The sequence below is a fragment of the Triturus cristatus genome, chromosome 2_2, assembly GCF_964204655.1.
Source record: "Triturus cristatus chromosome 2_2, aTriCri1.1, whole genome shotgun sequence".
NCBI classification, from domain to species: domain Eukaryota; kingdom Metazoa; phylum Chordata; class Amphibia; order Caudata; family Salamandridae; genus Triturus; species Triturus cristatus.
The window spans coordinates 508,658,253-508,680,841 of NC_140582.1; the positions used below are offsets into that span (position 1 = coordinate 508,658,253).

At 44.1% G+C, this 22,589-nt stretch overlaps 1 protein-coding gene across 2 annotated transcripts in view; it reads right to left on the minus strand.

Moving 5' to 3' along the window:
- Window positions 1-22,589, minus strand: part of TTC29 (tetratricopeptide repeat domain 29) — a 1,075,828-nt gene that overhangs the window by 902,964 nt on the left and 150,275 nt on the right. The window lies entirely within an intron of this gene.

The following is a 22,589-nucleotide window of genomic DNA, read 5'->3' on the forward strand; positions in this document are numbered from 1 at the left end:
ATACAGGCACTCACACACCCACTCATAGGTCTATGCTGGCACTTTCACACCCACTCAGAGTCCCACAGAGGCAGTCACACATCCACTCACAGCTCCATGCAGCTACTCATAGACCCACTCACAGACCCAAGCAGGTGCTCAAACACCCATTCACAGACCCACTCAGGCACTCACACACCTACTGACAGACCCACACAGCCACTCACACACCCACTCACAGATCCACACAAGCACTCATAGGCCCACTCACACACCCACATAGGCACTCACACACCCACTTATAGACCCACACAGTCACTCTCATGCCCACTGACATAACCACACAGGCACTCACACACCCACTGACAGAGCCATGCAGGCACTCCCACATTCACTCAGAAATCCATGCAGGCAATGACAGATCTACTCATGCACCGCAGACCCACTTTCAGACCTATGCAGGTATTCACACCCTGTCACAGACCCATGCATCGACTTACATATCCACTTACAGACCAACAGAGGCACTCTCACACCCACTCACATACCCAGGCAGGTACTCAGACACCCGCTCACACTCCCATGCCTCCACTTACACACCCACTTATCAGTTAAAGGGACGTTATAGTTAGACTCAGATTTCACTCATACAAAGCCATTGAATTCATCAGTTACAGATACCTGATCGAACTATAACTTATGCCCCCACAATGCACTGCTTATGACCTCAATTGTGTACACAATTGTGTAAACAAACACTGCAAAAATCATAATTTTCAAGCAAAAGCCAAAATCATGACAAATTTCTATTATTTTCCATAATTTTTCAAAAAATAAATAAAAGTTACAAAAAATATTTTTGCATCTTTGAACCCTTGTACATAGCACAGAGGTTGTCTAGTTCTGACATAATAGAGGGGTGTGAATTACACCCTTCCCAATGAACCACACTAATATCTAGCTAGATTAAGGAGGAGGGAGTGGACAGAAAAAACATTTAAACATTTAATGTTCCATAGACTAGTCACCCTGCGATCCAATACATTCTTAGTTTCATTCACTAAATCATCATTAGTTAAACAGCCCCAAAAAACTACCAACTAATTCTGAGTGCTATTGACAACATTCACCATTAATTAAACACCACAAAAAAAAGGGATAAATGTAAGGAAACAGAATACATAATGAAAGGCAGTTATGAGAGCCAGAGGTGGAATAGTCATACAGTTTGATCACATGAAGAGGAGCAGCAATAAAGGGATCAGGTATTTAAACAATAGATAGTAGGGTATAATATTCCAGTTCTTCAAGCAAATTTTCGCATATAAATTGTTTTTGTAGTTTTATGTGTTTATGCATTGGGAAATTTATGAATGCGTGCTAATAAATATGAAAATTGAAGACACAAGTAAAGTTTTTGTTTTTAATCAACCACATATGTATGAATATTAAAAAATACAAAAGGAGAATGTGTTCCTGTCTTCTGGCAGATCCACATCTGTGTTCAATAGTGTCATGAATAATAGGAAATGGGGATGGATCACAGGGCTATACAATACGCTTACAGAAATGTTGCCCTTGTTGACCATTGTTAGAAATGGGGTTCCTGGTTCGCTAGGGTATGCACCGAAGCCAGGCAGAACCCACCACTCTAGTCAGGGTAAGGGAGTTACACACACAAGATATCTCCTGCTCACGCCCTTGGCAGCTTGGAAGAGTAGTCAGGCTTTTCCCAGAGGCAATGTGTAAAGCGTTTGCGCAAAACACAAACCAGTAACACATTCCACACACCGCAAAAGAGACTCCACACCAGATTATATAAAATATCACTTATATTGTTTATAAACACATTGACCGCAATCACATAAATCACTTTGCCAGCTTGGCAATTGTCATAACACCACATTTAGTGCAATAGGCAAATACTTATAAGTTGCACCTGTCATAAAAACACCATGAAAATAACACCCTACACCACCACTGTACATATTATGCAGTTTCTGAAAATGTTACTTGCTATTCCGGTTTTTACAAGGATTAAAACTACCTTTACTATAGCATTAGTGCATAAGAATGCAGCAGTTGAATGAATGACACATTAATCATAATTTAAAAAAAACATGCAATCGGTAATGGAGAAGATCAGCCAAAACTGTAGGCTGCAGCAGCACTTGCGCGCCTATAATGGGGAATGTGGTAAACCTTCACAAGGGATTGGGGGCCTCTGTCGAGGTTCTGCCCTGTTCCGACAACCAAGCCATTGAGCCCCAGGTATGTGCACAAAAGAAAGGAGGAGGGGAAAGGCACTTGTACTGCCCACGTTGGCAGGGAGACCTCCTCTCGCATTCAGGCTGGCCGCCCATGACCTCGCAGTGCAGCTGTCGCAGCATAATATCCTCCTGCGGCACTGACATCGGGCTACTGGGGCTTATTGGTGGGCCACACCAAGGATGCCACTGGGAGACCTCATCAGATTATCCCTACTCCTACAGAAGTAGTGGCGACTTTCTCTCCCCCGCCGTGAAGGGTAGGCGCAGCATTCCTTGCTGCCCCACCCACGCCCACCGCAAGAAGACAATGAGCTTCTCTGCTTTCCCTTCATGTTGTTCCCCTGGGCTGTACTGGACTCCCTTTGCCACTGCGCTGCCTCTGGGAGAACCACACCAGGCTGCGGTTCCTGCAGCACTGTCTTTCTTCTGCACCCCAATCTTCAACAGCATGGGGCCACTAGGCAGTGCCCCTGCTGTAAATCCTAATTAAAAATGGTGCAGCACGCTGAGCTCAGAGGGGGCCTCCCCCAACAGCATTTTCTCACACTCCCAGGCACAGGCTCTCTTTCAAGGTAAAGAATACAGTGCTCACCACGAGCTGACTCAAGGCATTGCACAGCACTAAGCTTAGGGGTGAAAAACAAGCGCTCCACACACACTTTTACTTTATGAACCAAGGTGAAGAACAGTCCAGTCCTTCTACTGCAGGACAAGCAACTGCAGGCCAACCCACCCCTCACACAACAGGGGCAGCGCTCCTCACACAGCTATTCAGCTCTCCTTTGAGGCAGGAATACTTGGGGATCCATGAAACTACTAATGAACAGTGGTATAATGCTTAGGTATATTAGCGCTACTCAGGAGAATAACACATGTATTTGTACATAAAGCCCCTTATTTGGAAGACGGTGCTGTAAGGAGAGGAGAACCACCAACCTCCCTAAAATAGGGGCCAAAGCCAACAAAATATACAAAGAAATCCTCAGCACACGTCATAGTTGTATCAACAATTCGTTAAGTGCACGATGTAAGCACAAATTATACACAAGTTATTTCAATTCTTATTTTCTTTCTTTATTGTTTTGGTCTTGCTTCAGACAGCCAACACGTGTTTCGGCGCTTACAAAGGGAAATCGTCCCGCGACTTTCTCAAGGCTATGTCCTTTTTGAGAAAGACCTTTCTTTTGTGGTGTTTTTTTCAACCCACAAAGGGATTCAGTATCTTGGGCGACGTCAATAAGGCAGTCCATGCATCTGAGGGATCAAATTTTGTCCCCAAATCTTGAGCTTGTGAGTCTGATGGTCTCATCCTAAACGTCGCTCTCCGAGTAGCTCAAGTACTGAGCTACACGGAGCTACACGGAGAGTCTCTACCATAGACAGAAGCAGCAACTGCAGTTCAACCCACCACTTATACAGAAAAGGTAGCGCTCCTCATCCAGCTCTTCTTCTTGGCAGGGCCCTCTTGTTTTCATAAGTAATCTAAAGTCCTGGGGTCTAAGGTCCAATACTTAAACCCCATTTTCTAATTTTTCTCTTTGCCTTAGAGTCTCTGGGTTCAGTTCAAACTAGCTCTGACCTCCCTGGTGCAGCTTGACCACAGGGGGTTGAGACAGCATTGTACAAAGGAGACACAGCCTATTCAGGTGCTAGCGAAACTCCTCCCACCACTCTAAATGCAGACCAGGCTTATTAGGCCTAGCAATAAGTCACCCAGGCAAGGCAGGACACACCCCAACCTCCCTTGTGACTGTCTGGAGTGATTGCACATCTCCAGCTCCTGTCACTCCAAAACCAGATGATAAAAATACAAACAGGCAGAGGCACGCAGAATGGTAAAGCAAGAAAATGCCCACTTTCTAAAAGTTGCATTTTCAAACACACAATTTAAAAACAACCTTCACTAAAAGGTGTTATCAAATTCTCAGTTCAGAGAGCCTAAACTCCATGTCTCTATCTTATCCCAATTGAAAGTTACACATGTAAAATGTTACAGTGCAGCTCCATTAATAGCCTAAGGGACAGACAGCCTTTCACCAGTAAAAAACAGAAATCCACAGTATTTCACTATCACGGCCTGTCAAACACACCATGTGCTACCTTTCACATAACTTCACCCTGCCCATGGGGGTACCATTGGCCTACCTGAGGGGTGCCTTACATGTATGAAAAATGATGGTTTGGGCCTGGCAAATGGGTGCACTTGTCAGGTCAACATGGCAGTTTACAGCTATGCGTGCAGACACTACAGTGGCAGGTCTGAGATACATTTACAGGGCTACTCATGTGGGTGGCACAGCCAGTGCTGCAAGCCCACTAGTAGCATTTGATTTACAGGCCCTGGCACACTCGGTGCACATTATTTGTGTCTTACCAGAAAATCAAATTTGCCAATCATAGATAACCAATAAGAATCACAATTTACACAGAGAGCATGTGCACTTTAGCACTGATCAGCAGTGATAAAGTGCCCAGAGTCCTATAGCCAAAAAACAAGGTCAGAAAAGTAGGAGGAGAAAGGCAAAATGTTTGGGGATAAACCTGCAAAAAGGGCCAGGTCTAACAACCAAAAATCTCAGCACTGGCCTTTGGACCTGGGAATGTAGTATTGTGACCCAGAATGCATTAATGCATGGTAAACAAGTGCCCACACAGGTACATTTCATATTTTTTTAAGATTCTTTCTATTAGACAATTAAACAAATAAATGATGGTGACATTACACCAAGCAGCTCAACAAAAAGAAAAAATAGCAGCGACTATTGACAGAGACCTAAAAGGATAGTCATCTTGTGACTCTCAACCATGTTACACTGCAACATCCTCAATTCCAGTCAAGGGTTCACAGAGGCCCCCCGTATTAGTTCCATCTGCCCAATATCTTGTTCCATTCATTGGGGCATACCCTTCCCATTTATACCACTCTCTCTGCCAAAATGCACCAATCCGTATCGCTTTTCTAGTCTCCCAGGCTTGGGCTCAATTCGGCCTTCCACATGTGAGCTATGTTTCGCTTGGCTACCTTCAATCTCAAGGTTACAGCGAGCTGGTCTATGCAAGTTGGGGTCTGATTCATCCCACACAATGAGTGGACACCATTTGGCGGACAATGCTAGGTCATTACCCACCACCTCACTGAGACAGGCGAGCACCTCCCACCAATAATTATGAAGCATGGGGCAACTCCACAGCATATGGAAAAAGGAACCATCTTGACCACACTTCCTAGGTCACCCATCATGGTCAGATTTGCCCATTTTGACCAGGGTAGTACATGCAGAATAGCTAGGGTGGAGTATTTTTAACAGTACCAGTCAAAATCTAGAACATATTGCCACCTCTCTAGGAGAGGCCAAGGCCTCTGAGCACTCCTCGTTTGCGAAATCTCCCAACTCGCCCGCAGCTTGGGCAAGGCCTCAGAGGCGTTAGTAATCAATTTGTGATAGGTAAGTGAGATAGCCTGTTTTGGCATGTGTTTATCTAACAACCTATCCTCGATTGGAGAGAACTCTGGGAGATTAATCCCCCTGTGAACCACCCTCCAAAGGAAGCTCCTGACCTTCAAGTTGTGGAAGGTCTCGTGGAAGCCAACTGGTATGCCTTCTAAAGCTCAGGAAAGGACGGCACATCATCCCGTTTCCACAAATCAACCACCTTTGACAGACCTATCAAATTCTATTTATCAAACCCATCTTGCGTGACCAGGGTGACCAACTTCAACCTATTCCACAGCTTGTGTGATTTTGTCCCACCATCCCATGCAGTGGTATGCCAAAGTGCAACTGTGGCAGCAGTAGGGCTAAGTGTAGGTGTGGCCCAAGGGGACTCCGTAAAGGGCTCTAAGATGGCCACCAGGTTTCATGTTATCACTGTCCATTCTGTCTGCTGATTCTTCCCCTGCTAGATGAACCCAATATTTTATGGCCATTAGTTGTGCAGCCCAATAGTATTTTTGTATGTCATTAAGGGCTATTCCATCCTCAAAAGAACTAGTAATTTTTCGCAGGGCAATGCCTGGGGGATCCCCATCCCAGAGAAGGCTACGTACCTCATTATCGATGGTCTGAAAGTAGGATGCACGAATGGAGTATGACATGTAGTGGAGCGCGTACAAAAGAGCGAGGCAAGGCCATCATATTGAAGAGGGCAGCCCTCCCCAAAAGAGACCGAGGCAGTGCCCTTCAATGTCTTACGTCTACTCTCAACCTATTCAATGGTGGCTCCAGATTGAGAGTATAGAAAAACCCAAAATCACGCATAACAAAGATCCCCAGGTACCTCAATCCTCCCACCACCACCTGGGCCTCACAAGCAGTTGGTAATACTGGGGTCGTACCACTGAGAACGTATATCAATGTTTCATGCCAATTGATGGTATAGCATGAGTACCTCCGGTATTTTGTGAACATCTGCATGAATCTTTCAAGAAACTCAGTGGGTTCCGCCACGTAGAGCCAAATATCATCTGCATGGAGGGAAATTCTATCTTCCCACACCGCTGTCCCTCTCAGGCCTCTAATCATCGCATCTGCTCTTATCCATGCCACCAATGGTTCCCGCACCATGACAAAGATTAAAGGGGAAAGAGAACAGCACTGTCTTGTGCCCCGTCATAGCAGAAACAGTGGGGAAATGGCCCATTTCACCACCACTTGGGCAAGTGGGCCTGAGTATAGGAGTTGAATCCAGGACAGGAAGCTTGGACCAAATCCCAGATTTTCCAACACAGCATAAATAAGGAGCCGCTCTACTGTGTCGAAGGCCATACGTGCGTCCAGCGACAGTATGATTGCATCCTCCCTGATCCGATCTGCTTGACCCAAGATACCAAGTAGGTGACACAGGTTAAGTGCATTGCTTCTTCCCAGCATGAAGCTGGACTGGTCTCAATGGGCCAGCGGACTAATCACTTGATTCAGGCATGTGGCCAGCAGTTTAGCTAGTATTTTAACTTCTGCATTTAACAACAAAAGGGGCCTGTAGGAGGCACATTCCTCGGGTGGATTGCCGTCCTTATGGATCACCACTATATTGCCTACCTTTTGATTTCATGGCAATAGACCAGCCTTTCGGCTTTCCAGGAACATGTGCAGGAGTTGGGGCACCAGGTCTGTATCTGCAAGTTTGTACACCTCTATGGGGAGTCCATTGGGCCCCACCGCATTACCAGAGTTGAGGGCACTAATGGCGTTCGCCACCTCCTCTTCTGTCAGGTCTTTATCTATCGCTTCACTCTCTGTCTGCGACAGGCACGGCATTTGGATATCTGCCAGACTCTCTTGAGATTTCTCAAAAGTAGCCGTGTTAGCCAAGGCATAGATGTGGATGTAATAACCTGCAAACACCGCAGCCACACCCTTCTATCTCGCACATAGCCCCCTACATCATAAAAAAGTTCCAGGACCCAGCGGGACCTCTCCTCCCTCCTATCTTGATCACCCACTTTGTATGGGCTATGTTGCTTGGCACAGTAGCAGTTTCTGGCTTCTTCTGTCACCACATCCCTATATTCCTCCTGTTTCAAGACCATGTTGTGATTTAGGTCTCCCAGATTTCCCTCAGCTAGTTTGGATTCTAGCACCACAATCTCTCCCTCGAGTTTCTCAAGAGTGACCCTCTTCTCTTTCTTCTATACCGCAATCAGGGCTATACTCTGACCTCCGATTACGATTTTGTACACCTCCCACAGCGTCTGGGCTGAAGTCACAGATCCCCCATTCTCCATAAATTAAGACTCCGTAGTTTCACAAAGACTGTCTTGGATACGAGGTATCTTTAGGTGCCAAGGGTCGATCACCACCCTCGATTATCACTGTCATTTGTCTGCCCGTAAATTGCAAGGATTGGGGAGTGGTCCGAAATGTACCTGGCAAGATGCGAGATCTCTCTGAAACAAGGGAGTTGATGGGTCGTGATCAGGATGTAGTCAATGTGTTTAAGACCCCTGTGGACTCCCGAATGGAAGGTATACTGTTGTATTGTGGAATTAAGTGCTCCCCGTACATCAATAAAACCCTGGGCCTCTGTAAAATCTACTAAGGGCCTACGCTGCGATGTCCCCTGGCGAACAGGCCAGCGACCCACCACTTTCTCATGGACAGTGTTAAAGTCTCCCCCCAAGAGAACCCCAGCCGCAGGGAGAGTGTGCAGTAGAGTACTAAAATCTGAGAAGGCATCATCATGCAGTTGGGGGTGACATAAATGGAACCAATATTAAATGTGTTGCCCTTCCATTGTCCTGTTACAACTACAAATCTCACATGGGGATCGTGTCATATCTTCTGTACGGTAAATGGGAGGGCCTTGCATATAAGAATGCCCACCCCCCTGGATGTTAAGGGATTAATGTGGCTTGCTGCAGGAGCCGCTTCAGAAAGTGGCCATCTTCCCGGCGGTTGGCCACGCCCCCATACATTTCATACTTAAGCAGTTTATGATCCTTAATTTAAGTTATTTGACACTGGAGCAAGACATAAGTGTTAGCAAGCTGGACCATCAATCTGTCTGCGAAGAGGTAATATGATGACAGGTTTCGTACATATGATTTGGCAATATGCTGCAATGGCCAAAAGTTGGTCAGCAATTATCAATTTTCTCTCAAGATGCTAGAATCCTCAGAATTATGGAAATAAAAGATTTCTATGATGGGTTTGCAATTGAAAGAAAGATAAATGTAACATTGACTGATTTCGCTGGCATTTATGTTTTCTAAAAGTATAACTGAAAAACACTGAATCAGCCAACAGCTGCCAAGAACATTCTATGGTGCATGCCTGGTTGGGTGAATAAGAGAAACGATTGGTTGAGCAGATATACACAAGAGCCGTAGACAGGAGTATGGTGTATACAGAACTTCTTGATTAATATTGGAGCTGGCAACCATTTGATTCAGGTAGTAAACAACTGAAGGATTAAGGGAACTGTTTACATTGACATTATTACAGGACTCATCTATAATGCAGCCCAAGACCAAGCACATTTCCAATTTGAAGAGAATACCAGCTGTTCAATCGTAGTCTTCTCTAGCAGTTTGGATCGTTAATGCATTTCTATTGGTAGGTTGGTAGTTCCATTAGGATACCGGAGACCTTTCAATAATAGGGGCTCAGATGCTGTCCTCAACACTTATCACCACTTTCCACCAATCCGATTACAGGGGAACATTAACACATTCCATATGAGCAGCCACAAGTGGTTTATATGGTTCTCCTGAGATAAACTCAAAGTGGGAGAGGTTTGTGTGGGATTCTAACCCCACAAGGAGATGAAACGCGGACTGTGAAGTGGAGTCCAAGCAGGATTAAGTTCCATTTCCCAGTGGATAATTTACATTTTATTTGGGCAATATCTGGTGAGGGAATTGCAGTGCCCTTAGGAAGAAGTTAGGTTGTATTTGGCGCATTGAGAGTTTCAGACTTCATTACCTATTTTGGGCTTTATTTTGGCGCGGTGGAGGAGGCTTTGATTCAGATGGCGGTGAAGCACACGCTCTTGCCATCTAATCATTTTGGGGTGTTTAACAAGCATTTGAAAGGCTAGTTTACCCTCTTGGTCTCAGCGTGCTCGTCATTGGTACTCAACAGTGTGTTTGATTTTTTTCGACTCAGTGATTGTCGAACTGAACCCTTTCGAGTCTGGTTATTCTTGTGTAACAGTTTTTCGATGAGCTGATCCTAGTTTATCAAGCCCTGCTTCCGTTCTGCTTGTGTTAGTCAAGCTTCAGTAACCAGTAGGAGGTGCCAAATGCTGTATGACAATTGTCATTTGCTGCCTTAAGGTCCGCCTAGAAATCGTATGGTAAGTTTATTTCTTTAACACTGGGATGCCATTGGGAAAAAAAATCATATCTGTTTCTGGTTAGTCCAAGGCAATAAAGATGACGTTTTGAGTACAAAATGGCTTCATCACTTACAAGAGATCAGGCCCAGTGTACACAGGGGCCTTTGTGTTTGTCTATTAACCACTCGATTGAGTTTCAGTAAGTCAAGGTTTGGTATTTGTAGGCGATAGACGATCTGCTCAAATATTAAAAGATGACAGTCTTGATTTGGACACAAGGACTTCAACTAATAGCTTTGGTGTATTTTTTAAATTGTAATTATGATTCAAAGCGTTAATTTTCCTGGGATTAAAATGTTTGCACTGGCGGTTAAATTAAGTGATCCAGTCAAAATGTATCTAAAAGGTATACACATGATTTGATTATTTATTTCTCTCTCTAACTGTCAAAGTAATGTATACCTAAAAGCATTGTCACTGTATTTATCCAGGTTGCCAGTTCAGGGATCCAGGCCTGGGTTGAGGATTGATGTTGCTGTTGATTTGGTTTCCCCTGCTGAGTGGGGATTGAGCTTGGCAGCTTCTTCTGAGAAAATGGTTGTATTAAATCACCTTCGTTATACACAGCTTGTCAGCTGTATTCTCAAAATAGGGGGAACATGTAATTCGTCTGGGAAGAAGCTTAGAGAAAGTAAATAAATCTACATACTAATAAGCTTGCTAGAGCAGATTAGGTACTGCTTGTCAACCCCATGACAGTCATCTGTCCCAGTGAGATGAGCCCATCGAGAAAAAGTGAGTCCGATTCAATTTCAGTTACTGCATAATGAGATTTTACTCCGGCTGTTATAGCAGTATTGTAGGCTAGGGCTGGCCCACCTGGTAAACATGCATACAGGAGCGGACACCGGATCAGTAAATGGTCACGGTGCCCAAACCTTGCTGGACATTAGCAAACAAGACAATTATGGGGGAACGAATACCCAGTGTGTAACCCCTCTGTATGGGAAGAGATGTCATACTTTTAATAAGACAATTAAAACACTTCTCTGCCATGTACGGAAGGCCAAGATGCCGTGGTTCTCTACAGAACTGCTATACTTTAAACGAGGCAGCACCATTAAGTTTCTTTAGTAACAAATATTTAATGACTATGCAACTCATTTCTAGCATTTAGAAAGATGAAACATTCACAAATGTTACACATTTTTAAATGGTACATGTGGTGTCGAATAACAAAGTTTAAAAGAAAATCACATATTTTAGAAAGCCAACTTTTTAAAACCAAACGATTTACATATATATAAACATACAGTACATATGCAGACAAGCAGATTGTAATATTCAATTTATTACCATCCCTGAGTGTAGCGGAGGTCCAAGACTCATAAGAGGCACAGCCCCTTTTATCTCCGTTAATTTGCATATATGGGTATGCATTGCTCTTTTCAATTGTATTCAAAATAAAAAAGTAATTTCAACAAATAATTAAATGTTTACATTTAGCAGTGAGAAAAAAATAATTTTAGAGACCATGTGCCTATTAGCAGTACTGTTTTATGTCCAAAGTCATTACAGCATGCAAACTGTGAGGGAGTAGAGGCGTTTTCTCGTAATTTTTTTCTGCACTGAGTTAATAATTTGGAATTTGACTTTTGCATTGTTGTAATTAATGAATGAATGTAAATTTATTACTAAATCTTTTCTTAATAATTTGTTATTGGGCTGCAAGAAATTGGGTTACTGGTTAATGGGAGTGAAACACTACTCAAGCAGCAACCACAATCCTTGTCAGGTTTAAGCACAAGCAAACTCTAAATTAATCTGTGCTCAACCAAATAGTAGCTTGGCACAACCGGGCTTAATTTAGAGGCATTGTGTAAAGTATTTATGCAGCACTTCAAACAGTAATAAAGTAAAAACACAAGAACAATCCCATTCCAATTTAGAATAATAGAATACATTTTAATACATAAATCAAGTGCAAAACGACAAAAGTCCAATCAGTAGAACCCGAGATAGGGCATTTGAAAGATTACAGGGAAAATAGCGCAACAAAGCAAAAAGCGCTAACTGTGACTATCTGGTTGAGCCGACCGTGATGAAGTCACAAGTTTAGGCCGACCACAATGGGCCACCAGCCGGTACAGGGACCCAGTTAGATCTGCTGAACAAGGGTACCTTAAGTCCTGGCTGCGGAGCATTGCTAGGTGCAGCGTCGAGGACGCATCACGCAGCCGAGGTGATGCTTCAGTTCCAAGGAGCTGCAGACCTATAATGTGAGATCCTGTGTTGTCGTCGTGGAACATCCAGTTGATGAGAGGTTACACTGCGAACTCCAGCATCGAGGATGTATCGATAAGTCAAGGCAATGCATAAGTTCTAAAGAGCTGCGTGGCTGCACTGTTAGATCCTGCGTCATCATCAAGGTTGCAGCCGACAAGAGCTTTGCAATGCGAGGGCCTGCGTCGGTGAAGCTTCGACCATCAGCGGTTCTGATGCAGGCTGCGAGGTCAATGCAGAGTCCTTGCACTGAGAGAATCCTTGCAGCAGATGCAATTATTTGGTTCTGCTTGGGTTTGCACCATGCAGCAGAGGAGATGAGTCAGTTCAGCTGGATCCACAGATAGGCTGGCAAAGCACCTTCAGACCAACTTCCAAGGGTCCAGGACTGGGGTGGACCATTTGGCAGGGTAGGACTCACAGATCTCTTCAAGGTGGTTGGAGTCTGCTGTCCCTGATGATCTAGTCGTGAGGCCAGCCAACTAGCCCTTGAAGTCACTCTGGGGTCCTTGTGTTCAACAGATACAGACAGGTTCAGTCCTTCTCACCCAGGCAAGATGGCAGCAGATAAGCACAGGAGGCAGCAATTCTTCAGAGCAGCAGTCCAGCAGAGTGTCAGCCCTTTCAGAAGCACAGCAGCTCATCTTCCTGACCGAGTATCCACAAGTACAGAAGTGTACTGAAGAGTTGGTGTCTGGGGTCTGACATTTATACCTGGGCCTCCCTTTGAGGAGGAAAACCAAAGGGGATGATGGGCGGAGCGTTGAACAATGCAAGCATTCACCCCCAGTCAACTGATCTGGTTTTAATCCATCATCATTCTTTAGCTCACTCCGCCACCCCAGTTCAGACATGGCCATATGCAAATCAGTCTGACCCTGTGCCACATGGGAACAGTACAGCCCGAACTGCCAAGCCATGTCTTCCCTGGACCGGAAACAAGCATCCTGAGACCAGTTTCTGGCTAATCAGCCGTCATCAGCCTATGAGGCACAGGGTCAAGACTGATTTTCATATGGCTGGGTTCAAACTGGAATGGCATGGTGAGCAAAAAAACGATGGATTTAAGCCCAGATCTCTGTACTGGGGTGAATGTATGACATTGTTCTGCATTCTGTCCATCAACTGTTTTTGCATTTGTCACCCCGAGTGGGACGGGTATGCCCAGATGTGGGTCCTGTGCTCTCCATGCCACTGGAATTAAGCTATCCTGGCTGAAGAGGGGTGAAACCCCGAAACCTGTCCTAGGATGCTTCTTTCCAGTCCAGGGAGGACCTGGCTTGGCAGTTCGGGCTGGACTGTTCCCATGAGGCACAGGGTCAAGACTGATTTGCAAATGGCTGGGTTCAAACTGGAATGGCATGGTGTGCAAAAAACGATGGATTTAGGCCCAGCTCTCTGTACTGGGGTGAATGTATGACATTGTTCTGCATTCTGTCCATCAACTGTTGTTTCTCCTTTTGAGGAGGGACAAGCTTCTAGAGGTTTCACTTTGAAGTCCACAGGCATCCTGCCTTCCCTGTCCTGGCTCCAGACTAACTACAGGGGGTTTGCAGCCCTTTATGAGGAGGTAGGACACAGCCTATTCAACTGTAAATAGGGCTGTGCCCAGCTCTGTCCTCACATCCTGCCAGTGATTGCCCATCCAGGCACACCTAAGCTCCTATTGTTGTGGCTGTCTAGGAGGAATAAACAAAACCCAACTGTTCGCTACACCCAGTCATGTGACCCTGCAGGCACTAAATGGCTAAGGCAGCAGCGTGCCAACTATCTAAAAGTGACATTTCAAAAATTTGATTTAAAATACGCCATCATCATAAGAGAAGATTTTTCGTTACAATTCCAAAGACACCAAACAGGAGCGGATTACCTTCTCCCATTTGGAAAATTAGCACTTATTAAATGTAATAAGGTAACTCCAATGCTATCCTAAGGGAGATGTAGGCCCTGCAGAGTGAAAACGAATTTTACGTTTTACATGTCCTGGTAGTGAAAAGCTCTCAAAGTACATGTCCAACTTTTAAAATCCACTGCACCCTGCCCTCTGGGCTGTCAAGAGCCTGCCCTAGGCATGACTTCAATGCATTAAAAATTAAGGTATGGGCCCGGCAAATGTTTGTTTTGCCAGGTCAAAATGGCACTTTAAAACTGTACACACAGGCTGCAATGGCAGACCTGAGATGTGTTTAAAGTGCTACTTAAGTGGGTTGTACAATCAGTGCTGCAGGCCTACTAGTAGCATTTAATTTACAGGCCCTGGGAACTGGTAGTGCCACTTTTCTAGGGACTTGCAGGTAAATTAAATTTGCGATTTGGGTGAAAGCCAATTCTACCATGTTTTGAGGAGAGAGCACAAGCATTTTAACACTGGTAAGCAGTGGTAAAGTGCACAGAATCTAAAGCAAGCAAAAATAAAGTCAGAAAAATAGAAGGGTTGAAGGCAAAAAGTTAAGGGGAAACAACACACCAAGGATGCTAGGTCTAACATGGGCCACATGCATTTTCATTGGCATGTCATAAACATATATGAAGACACACATGGATATACAAACATATACTATAGAGGAGTATGGGAAATTCAATTTGTGGATCCTTATTAACTTTCTCCTTTGGCCAATCTGCTCAGTTTGAGGAAACCAAATATGAATGACAGGACAGCTTTGTTGGTCAAAGTCCAGAGTCTGTGTCAAAGAATATATATATTGAAAAAAGTTCAGAGCATGTAAGGACAATAGACAAGTGTCCATGCACAGTACTCCGTACATTCACACTGGGCACTCACAATTGTTTTCCTATCACTCTTTGCAAAGTTTGAGGGGAAAATAATACAAAAATTAAAAAAGAAAAAAGCAGGATGGGCCGAGCACTCCAGTGCAGCAATGAATGTTTCTTCCTCAATAGGCCAAGTAAACATTTAAAACTTTAAGTCCTTTGCTTTCCTTCTCCCTGGCCTGTCTAGGCCCTGGTGTGGCTAATCACAGTACCTCATAACATGGCGAAGGGTAGGAGTTCATTTTATTCCTTTTTGCCCTCGTCTAAGTGCATGGAATGCAGATGCCACCCATGCACATCTGCCTTGACCAAGGTTGGGAATGCAATCTACATGTAGATCAGGGAACCTTTTAGCTGCCCCAGTGTGAGTCTACTCACTTCTATTTGGCATAGGCAAAATATCCTATATTTCAGTTCCCTTCACTTACTGTGCCCCTAATGGCAAGGGGCTCAAAAATACAACATTTCTCTGCCAACAAGTGGAGAGGAGAAATACCCTATTCCTCACCACCTTTCCAAACAGTGTATGGGGAAATACTGCATGTCCCCCTCACAGGTGGAGAGAAGTATTCCCTTTCACCTCGTTTTGCAGAAGGAGCACAAACTAAACCATATCCCTCTTTCATTACCAAAGGGCGAGGAGAGAAATGCCCCTTGCCCCCTCGTGCCTTGTTAAAAGCTGAGTGGGGTTCTAACAGTAATAATATCATTAGAATGATACGTTAAAAAAGCAGTTAAGGGATCGGCTGCCACCCACTCCTCAATGGGGAACAAGTCACTGGGGGATGGCTCACTTTATGTGTACCACAATGAAGCAGGTCTCGTATCAAATGCCCTGGCACAGTATTTACAATAGTGCACAGCCAAAAGCCTTCTACATCTGTGTCTGAAGTGATGGGTTCACCCGACCCAGTACCCAACTCCACACATGGGCAGTAACCCTGCATCCAACTAGTAGTGTTCCTTTAGTTAAAAATAAATCTCAGAAACTGACTGACGAAAATGATGTGGTAATGGTGACATTACATATAATCTAGGCATTGACTAACAATTACATCTCTATAGATGATTGGGTATGTGCTATTATTTAGCCCTATCAGTGAGAAAGATGTGGCTTCCATGTCCTCTGCACTAACTCTCCAGCACATATGATGTGGAGGTCAAATCCTCTCACTGGCACAAAGGGAAATCACTGGCACTCCCACCAGAGGCTTTTCCACAATACTGTATTGCCTATTCAGGGGCAGCAAAACTGCCAGCAGATTCCCTTTCCGACCTGTGTTGTCACAAATCAGGTAATTAGGGAAGCTGCTAAATGACCATGAAAAAAGTGATGTAGCTGCACTGGAGTCCAAAAATCTGCCACCAGAGCCGATATTTGATGCCTACCTAAAGGATTGCTGCTCAGGGATACTCTAGTCTACCCCTTGTTATTACTGAACAGGCTGGCTGGGGTAAGGGCCGGCTTTAGGGCAATGTGACCTGTGTGGACGCACTGGGCGCTTACCTGTGGAGAGGGCGCTGACCTCAAAGGGGCTCTACATTTATCAATAACTATGTTTGGAGAGATATGGGGCACTTTTGCCCGGTGGTAGTGAGAGAGTCCGAGGAGGTGTTCATGAGGTGTGGGGGTGCCAAAAAGGATTGTCGTACCGGGCGCCACCAGCGTTAAAGCCAGCCCTGGCTGGGGTGGTGGGTGTGTCAGAAACGTCCATGAAATGAAGGGATTCTTTTTGTCGGGATGAAAAAACAGAATTATAATCCGCCACGGTCCAGCCAACGCAAACACTGTTCTGTGTGATGTACTACAGGCTTCTTTCTGTCTTACCTCTCTGTTTTTAATGTAAATGTTCACCCTTATATCAGCTCCCTGTTCAACTATGTGTTAGGTTTCAAAATTAGGCAAACGAGAAGCTGATTGGGTTGTGTTTTTCTCACGTGCCTGCAGTAGATCTTGCTAAAGTTTAAGCCATTCAAAAATGGATGAGCAAGAGCTGGCGGGAGCCGAAAAGCAGCAGAAAATGTATTTCTAGGCAGAGGTACTCACTATCAGCACAGTCCATACCCGCTCTGGAAATTGCTCATTTTGAGTCAGTGATAGTGAAAACCAAGCCAAAGATCAAGTTAATATCTTAGGAGTTATCTTTGATGAAAAGCTAATCTAATCCATCACCTCAAGAAAAAGCACAGAGCCGGTTATTTACTAATTAGCTAGAAAAGCTAGGTCTCTGATTAGAGGAAAATTGGGTTATGGTTATGTTCTCCTTGCAGGGATCTTGTCATCTAACAATGTCAGGTGCTGCACAATTCTGCAGATAGAACTGCTTTTAATCTCCCTAAGGCATACATCTCCTAATACTTGCCAGCGATGCACTGAATGCAAGTAGCTGTGAACTTAAAACTATCACAGTAACCCACTTACCTACATGTTTCTCTTTGCTAATGTGACTAAATATCTGGTGCAACGTTTCTCATGTTACCATTGTACGAGCACGTTAAGTACAGTAGAGAAAAATCTATCAGTTTACCCACAGAGCATTAGAAAGAGCATTAGAAAAAATGTTGGGAGTAAACCATTCCCAGTCATGGTCAGGGTATTGTGAACCTATCTCCCTCAAGACCTGTGGCAAATATGCCAGCTTCTTACCTTCATGAAGGCTTTAAAGATGCATTTATTTGTACAAGTTTATGTCTGTATAATTCAGAGTTCAGTTGCCTATTATGGTCTATAGCACTTTATAAGATATATGAAAAAAAGATTGATATATTGTTGAATGATTGATTGGGATTGGGATAGGGCTACCCCCCCAGAGCAAAGTGCCTGGAGGCATTTTTAGGGGTTTACCTCGAATCGGGTCCCAGATGTGCATATGGTAGAACTAGACACTATGGGCCTGATTACTAAAGACACACGTTTGCTTCTTCAAAATTATTAAAGTTTATTATTTTGGAGGAAAATTAAATAAAATATTTAAATGTATACAATAAATGTAAATTAATACAACTATTTGATGTAAGTTAAAGCTAATAAAATGTTACATCACTTCATCATTAAATGTGTATTAAATAGTAAATTAATTTATATAGGATTGTAATGCAGAAATAATATTTTTAAACAATATTTAAAAAAACACCCACACTCACTATGATGTATATTTGTAATTCAAATTTAGGAAATTTTGTTAAAAGTTAGTATTTAAATAATGTAATTTATATTAATGAATAATAACATATCTTGATTATATATATATTCACTGAAAAAAACATAGGTTTCAGACGCGTTATAGTTAGCTGGAATTTTCACTCATACAAAACTATTGAAATTCCCCCGTTATAGTTAGTTCAGCTAACTATAACTTGCGCGCCCGCAATGCACTGCTGATGACGTCACATATTACATCACTCATGACATGGTCAGTGACATCACTGATGACATCACTGATGACATCATCCAGTGAATGTGTGTTTTTCTGAAAATTACATATGTTTTCTAGATGTATATCTCAAGGTCGATGGATGAATAAATGGGTATATAAGTGTCTAAATGGATTATTTGTTTTTGAAAAATTGATTGTATAACTGACTGATTAAGTGTATCTTAGTGAATACATGGCTTAGTGAGTAATGTGTAAATATGTAAATATCTGTATCAGTCTCTCACTTTGTGTATAAGTGGCTGCATGTGTTGGTGAGTAGCTACATGAGTGTCTATATAGGTTATTAGTTGGTTTTTTGAGTATCAATATGAGTGTCTGAGTGTCTGTATGGTTCGGTGGGGGGTATTACGTAGTGCAGAGGTGCATGAATGAGTGTCTCACTGTTTGTATGTGTTGAAGACAGCATGTGTGCAGGACTTTATGGGTGGATGAGTGTGTGCATGGGTGTGTTATTGAGTGAATGACTGTCTCAATAGTGTCTTTATGAGTAACTACATATGTTTTAAACTAGTATATGTGACTATTGGTGTATATAAGTGAGTATATGTGAGAGTGAGAGATTGAGAGAGTTCCTGTATGAATAAGTATGTGTTTCTATAAGTGATTGTTTAAAAGACTAAGTATGTGTAAGTTTCTGTAGAAGTAAGTGTGGTGGTGTGTGTATAACTGTATATGCAAGTAAATGGATGTTTGATTCTTTATTAGCATGAGTGACTATGTGTGTGAGTAACTCTATGGATGAGTGGCATTGTGTAACAGGATGTACAGGTGTATGAGTACATATGATGAGTGAGTACATGTATGAGTGACTGTATAGGACTGTTGGTGAATGAGTGGATGTGTATGTGGATCTTAGAATAACTGAATAGGTTGTTGTAACTGGTATTGGTATGTCCATTGTTTTGAAAATTTTAGTTTCTATGTTTGAATGTGTGTATCAAAGTTTATATTAGTGGGAGAGGAGGTCTGCCACACTATCACAAGGATGATGTCATCAGTGATGTCATTTGAGATGTCATCAGTGATGTCATGAGTGATGTCACTGACCATGTCATGAGTGATGTAATATGTGACGTCATCAGCAGTGCAATGCGGGCGCGCGAGTTATAGTTAGCTGAACTAACTATAACAGGGGGATTTCAATGGTTTTGTACAAGTGAAAATTCCAGCTACTTATAACGCCCCTGAAACCTATGGTTTTTTCAGGGAATTTCTAAGGTTTTTTAAATGCTAATTCCTAACTATAACGTGCCTGAAACCTATGGTTTTTTCAGTGAATTTCAAAGGTTTTTTAAATGCTAATTTCTAACTATGCCTACAGAGATAGGACAAGTGAAGAAAGAATAACAAACGCACAGAAAGAAAAAAAAGGAATGCAGAAAGAAGCAACAGAAGTCCTCAAAGACGAAGAAAAGTGCAGGAAGAAGGATAACGTGCAGAAAGAACAAAGAGAAGAGCAGAAAGAAGCCTTGTTGCAAAATCATCCTGTACCCTCATCTTTTTCAGACGGATACTGGTGGTAATTGAGTCCGACTAACCAGTCCTAGAGCCAGTGCTATGTTAAAAGACACTCAGAATACAGTGAAAACACCTACATACACTAGGGAACACTATGCGTTGGGGTCCCCCTGTGATTAGCATGACCTCATCTGCAAGCCCCTAGTATATAATAGGGCAGGGGATTAAAACGACCTCTTAAAACGCGCCACAGGGCGTGTTTGCACACGTCACCTCAGGCCCCGTCCTCTCCCTTCCCCACTGTGTAAACATGCCCTGTGGCCGTTTTAAGTTGGGAGAGTAAGTCCCCTTGAATCCTGAGGGTCCCTAGGGTCCAACTAGACCACTAGGTACCTCCAGTAAGCGCCACAGAGCTGCGTTGCAGAGAGGTGTAAAAAGTGGCACGGCCTGGACCACCTCTCTGCAACGCAGCTCAATGGTGCTAACTGGGAGTACCTGGTGGGCTAGTTAGCCCCCGGGGGCCCTCAGGATTGAAGGGGAATTATTTCCCCAACTTAAAACACGCCATAGGGCGTGTTTGCACACGTCACCTCAGGCCCCGTCCCCTCCCTTCACCACTGTGTAAACGCGCCCTGTGGCCGTTCTAAGTTGAGAGATTAAGTCCCCTTGAATCCTGAGGGTCCCTAGGGGCAAAATAGCCCACTAGGTACGTCCAGTAAGCGCCATTGCCAAGAGGTGTAAAAAGGGGCATGGCCTGCACCACCTCTCTGCAACGCAGAGCAGTGGCGCTTACTGGCAGCAGCTGGTGGGCTAATTGGCCCCCAGGGTCCCTCAGGAATGAAAGGGAATTATTTCCCTAACTTAAAACGCGCCACAGGGCGTGTTTGCACACGTCACCTCAGGCCCCGTCCCCTCCCTTCACCACTGTGTAAACGTGCCCTGTGGCCGTTCTAAGTTGAGAGATTAAGTCCCCTTGAATCCTAATGGTCCCTAGGGTCAAACTAGCCCACTAGGTACCTCCAGTAAGCGCCAAAGAGCTGCGTTGCATAGAGGTGTAAAAAGGGGCGTGGCCTCAGAAAACCGGTCTGCAACGCAGCTCCCTGGCGCATACTGGGGATACCTGTTGGGCTAGTTGGCCCTCAGGGACCCTCAGTATTGAAGGGGAATTAATTCCCCAACTTACAACTGGCCAGGGGGCGTGTTTGCAGAGTGCTGCAAGGAGGGGGTGTGGACTCCGGCGCGATGCCGGTCTTTTATTTATTTTATGTTTTAAAGAAAGAGGGCTGTGTGGCCCCCCTTCTTTTTCTAATTTATTGGCCCTGGACACCCCATCCCCCAGGGCCTGCACCCTCATTTTTTTTGTTGAAAAAAATAAATTTGGCCCTCCCAAGGCCTTAATCGGCCCCGGGGACCCCAACGCCCGGGTCATGGCCTTCTTTTTTTTTTTTATTCTTTAGGAGGGGGGCTGCGTTGCCCCCCTCCTCAGGCCACTTATGCCCCGGGGACCCCATCCCCCGGGGCCGGCCTTTGTTTTTTATTATTTAAAAAAACATATATATTTATAGAAACACCTAGTACATGCGGGACAAACCGTATGTACCTATCACCATGACGATTTGCGTGATATTCATTAAAAGGCGACTATGCATACAATGAATCCACGTGGAATGTATTTACACCGCTAGTGAAGCTCTGACGTGTCTGACGCCCTACCGTGCCTAATCCCGGCGCCCACGTCGGTGGGTACTCTCCAAGTAGACACCCTTGTTGTTTATTTATACAAACATGGGTAGCTATTGACGGGCACAATTAATACACATGCACACCAAGCCATTCAAAGGGGATTCGACAAAAATTCGACCAAACTATGCAAGAAACCCCCCTCACGGTTAATAAAACACACATCCACCGTCGGATGTGTAATACTTTTTATTTTACTGTCTGGAAAGGAGACAAACCTCACTTGAGAGTCACAGCGTGCTCCTGGCTGAGCCCAATGCTGTGTTACACCCACCAGTGCCTGCCGAGTGCCACACACCTCTGTGTTCTATTCCACCAGCTAGTGCATATGCTATGACACTCTCTAGCCCATGTGCACTGTAACACCACCCCGTGAATATGTCATGCCACACTTGCCTTCGCACGGGTTATATTGCCCCATCTAACGTGCCTTCCTCGATGCCTATGTTATAATGCACAGCGCTATGCCATACATATTACAATCTGGGATCCATAACTTTGTCACAGTGCATATGCAACGTTACACTCCCCAGCACATATTTTATATTGCAACTTTAGAGACTAGTTAGGTTACACAACACTGCCCTGTGCATATTACACTCCAAGGCGCATATCGCATAGCACGCGCTAGTGCCTGTGCTATCTCGCGCTCTCCAATGAATCTGTCATTGCGCATAATGTATTGCATATTATATTTCACGCCCCGATTCATCTTATATCACACTTTTTGGTGCATAGTTTATACCATATACTATATCTAGTTTTCATTTTCAATCGTGCTCTCAGGACTATGTTCTATATAACACTGCGTCCACCTACCCTTTTCACGGGCATTACATTTTGCGATGGGGGGTGGAGGGTCAGGGGGTGT